Genomic DNA, 4625 nt, shown 5'->3' on the forward strand with positions numbered 1-4625 from the left:
AAGAGTGGTAATGCAAGTGTTTTTATCCCCATCTTACCCACGAGGAAACAAGTTCAGAGAGAATGTGACAATGTTACAAGAATTTACTAAATGCAATTCTACTCCCACCACTTTACCCTATGGAGGTGAAAGTTCCATTTCTCTGTCCTTTTGATGCTGAAATGAGGACACAATGCCTTCTTTAGATTTTTTCATTAGATATTTGTTTCTAATCACTAGAGAGACACATAGAAGGGCATATTATAAAGTCACAGAAGTCTTAAAAACTGGTCTTCTATATAGTGAAATAGGCTTTCATTTTTCTTAGTAAATGCTCAATTTAACACCTAAAGTCCATCTGTAATCCTCTAAGTGTGGATATCCCTTATATCTCTATCCCAGTCATTCTTTTCTTTCTGTGCTGTCTTCCTCAATTTTGGCTCTTGTGTTTAATTATCATCTCTATGCACATGACCAAGCAGATGATTCTCATATTTATTTATCCACCCTTATTTCCTCAAACTCTGGTCTCTCATTATCATCATCTCTAGTTGGATGTCCCATGGGCATTTCAAGGTAATGTCCAAAACAGAATTCATCTTCTTTCCCCCTAAATCTTCCCTTCCTTCACGCTTCTTTTATTTCTGTTAAGTTTCTTAGCCTTCCAGTTTCTTAACCTTGAAGTGATCTTTGACTCTTTTCTCTCCCTTACCACACACACATAACCAGTTGCCAAGTATTGTGGATCTACCTCCATAATAAAGCTTGTGTCCAGCACTTTCTCTTCACTCATTTGGCTACCACCAGGACTTCATCACTTCTCACCTGAACTATTATAAAATCCTCCTAATTGGTCTCCATACTTCTGGTGATAATCCATCTTTTACTTCTGTGCTTTTATATGACTTATCCCTTATATCCGTAATGTTCTCCCCCCTTACCTCCACCTCTCAGATCATTATCTCCTTTCAAAGATCAGCTCAGGCATTACCTTCTCCATGAAACTTTCCTTAATTCCTCAATTGTTAATAGTCTTCTTTTTCTGAGAGGCATTATGGGATGGTGGATAATATGTTTGACTTGGAGTCCTGGATTCAAATTTCCCTACCAATATTTACTAGCTTATGTGGTCCTGGGCAAATCTCATAACTTCTTCAAAACTCTATTTCCTCATCTGTAAGATGGAGGTAGAACTACTATACTTCTTCATAAGATTATTGTGAAGCTTAGATGAGATAAAGTTTGTAAAGTACTTTGGAAACTTTAAAGCCATTCAAGCTATTATTATGATTCTCACATGACTTTATATTCACCTCTGTATATGTTATATCCCCTCCCCCAGGGGAAGTTCATTGAGGGCAGGTGCTATTTATATTTTTTAAGCCCCAGAGCCAAGAAAAGTGTCATTAAACAATAAGTGTTTATTGAATCACAAAAGAGTTGAATGGCAATATATACAAATTTCAGTGCCTCTCAAAGTTCTAGGAGATATGATGTTTAGAAGGACCCCCAACTCACAAAGATACCTCAGGTTTAAGGTACTCTGTGGGTCCAAAATCCACTAATAGTTCACAACCCCTACTTTTGAGTTTACCTTTAATAGTAAATGGTTGCAATTATTTCAAAGCAAAGATATTTAATACAATGGCATAATATAGTAGTAAAGCATTCCCCCCTATGAATCATTAAACATTCTTCCACAAATGCTCATACCGTTGGTGAAAAAAATGAACACATACAGGAAACACATGTGGCTGGAGAACACATGGAATAACATACTCATAGGGAATATATATGACCAGAGAATATGTGTGGAGGGACAGCTTATGCCTCTGATGCTGCAAGGCTACTGAGAAGTTCTAGAAGTGCCATCTCACTGATTCCACTGATCTCACTGGGTTTGCTCTCTGATGGATCACACCAGACTTGTAGTCAACACTGGATACTTCTCTGGAAACACAGACTACATCAGATGCTTCCTAGTTGGACTTGCTATGCTGGTTATGTAGTCTTTGCCAAATACAACCAGGCAAAACTCCATTGGGCAAATGACTATGAAACTTTTTTTCTGATTCTAGCTTTTGCCTTCATTTGAAGTCTCCCATACCAATTTCTTAAAGCTAGGGTAAAAGAGGGAGAGCTGAGAGAAGTGCAGCTAAAAGATGGCAGAAAGAGAGTGACCAATTTGTTCTCACCAGTTTTAAAGATGCAGACAATCAAGGAGGCTTCCTGCAATCAAGTGATAGAGGATGTAGGTAATTCCATGTTAGGCAAACTGAGCATACTCGTGTGTGTGTGTGTGTGTGTGTGTGTGTGTGTGTGTGTGTGTGTGTGTGTGTGTGTGTATAGACATATGGTAGGTCCTCATCACTTACAGGTTCCATATTTGTGAATTCTCCTACTCACTAAAAACCAAAATCAATATTCAAGTTCCCAGACATATAACAAAGCAGCAAAAAATTTGAGTCACTTAACATAGACAGTCTCAGCTGAAGTCAAACAAGGTGACTCTGCCTTTTTGCCTCAGATCTCATACTGTAAACAAGTATCCCTTTTGTCCACATTTGTGCTTTTTGGTGGTGATTTCACTGTTTAAAATGGCCCCAAGCATGGTGCCAAAGTACAGCCTAATGTTCCTAAGTACAAGAAGATTGTGACGTACCTTATGGAGAATATAAGTGTGTTAGATAAGCTTTGTTCAGGCATGAGTTATAGTGCTGTTGGCTGTGAGTTTGATGTTAATGAATCATCAGTATAGTACATCCAAAAAAAGGAAGAGGAAATTCACTGATCTGTATGTGAGGCCACTCTGGAAAGTGGTAAAGTAAATTTTGTGACCAGAAGCTTATAGTAAACTAACCATATCTTTTCCCCAGGAGCAATAGTTCAGTATTAGCTAATTCAGTATTCACAGTAACTTTATAGACCATAACTATAGCAAATTATGAGAATTGACTATATATATATCCATACATATATCATATATAATAGCATTCTTAAAATTTCTTGGAAAAGTCATGGGCTCTAGTAAGAAAGTGGACACTCTGACCCTGGTTCTGGGAATGTCTAATTCCAGCCAATCTTTTAAAAATTCTGTATTGTGACCAAATCCACCCTATTCAGAGAATTAGTGGAATGTCGCAATCAATGAGCAGTAACTGATCATCTTGATCATCTATATGTCTTGTGAGGAAGTTTACAAGAAGAAAAGAGTATTAGAGGAAAGGACAAAGTGTCACAGCTTTATGGACCTCATAATGGGGTCAGGGTGGAGCAGGAAAAGTTCTACTTTGGAACTTTCTGGTGGAAAAAGCTCATCATGAGGGTTGCAGTGCTTTTGCTACACAAGTGGAATATAGGATATGTACACCAATCTACTTCCACAACTGCCAACATTCTTAGAGTTGTTTAAAAAGAAAACTGTTTAGAGAAGAAGGACCTCAAGACTTGAAAGATCTGTTAATCAGTGGGATTATCAGAGTTCTTCAGGTGTTATATTTTACCTACATAATGATACAAAGATTGCATATTCATGGTTTTAGGAAAGTTTTGAAAGTTTCCATATAGACTCCTAAAGAGAGTAACTTGACTACAGGCTGCACTTAAAGCTGCCATTCACTAAATGCTCATTCTGCTGTGTCTTTATCAAGTTCATAGTAAAACCTCAGCCACATGCTCTTATTCAACCAAACCTTCCTGGACACTATCAGGTGTGTGTGTGTGTGTGTGTGTGTGTGTGTGCGTGTATGTATTTTGTCTCAAAGACGTTCTGCCACCATGTGGATACAACTCAAACTCTTAAGGTTCTAGGGGTAAGCCTATAGTGGTGGGATTTTTCCCCCACAACTCTCACTACTATGAATCCTGAGCCCCTACAGGTGTGTTTCCCATTTATACAAATGGGAACAAAAACCAGTCACTATGACACTATTAGGTCTTAAACATAAAACATTTACTTATTGATTAGACAAAAGTAATAATATTATAGTTACTTATTATGCACTAAAGTAGTTAATGAATGCTTTATAGTCCATACTTTCCCACCATTAGATAGTGTCCATTGAGAGAATGGGCATACACAGGAAAAAGTGAGTAAAATCTATGTCCTTGGGGTAACTCAGAACTCTGGACTACAGGATTTGATGTTTTTGATCTCTTCAGGAATAATCTGCTCCAAATAAAGCCACTACTTTTCTAATTGTTCCCCTTCTGTTCCTCACCACTCTCTTGCTAGCCAAACCTATTCATCTTTTACTTTAAAAATTATGGAACAATGACAAGCTCTTTTAAGTCAAAATCACCCTTAAAAGGGGGCTGAGATAGTGTTATGCTATTTTAATGACAAGCTGTTCTCTTAAGTCAGAGAAATGCAAAGCTTAATAAACAGATTCTAGGAGCAGTGCAGACAAGTCTAGCCAGCTCTTTACCCAACAGGATTCTGCATCATCCAATCATCTCTCAACAATTTGTTATAGCAAATTTTAGCTTACAACAATATAGAGCCTACAACACACCTCTCTTCCCCATCTGCTTTTCCCTTTCAAACCAGAGGGAGCAGAAAAGAGCTCTGAAGCACTTGAGGAAGTTTCTTCTTACTCATACTGTAGATGGCGCTAAAGGGCAATATCTGAGACTTCAGCAGAGTT

This window comes from Dromiciops gliroides, chromosome 5 (genome assembly GCF_019393635.1).
Source record: "Dromiciops gliroides isolate mDroGli1 chromosome 5, mDroGli1.pri, whole genome shotgun sequence".
NCBI classification, from domain to species: domain Eukaryota; kingdom Metazoa; phylum Chordata; class Mammalia; order Microbiotheria; family Microbiotheriidae; genus Dromiciops; species Dromiciops gliroides.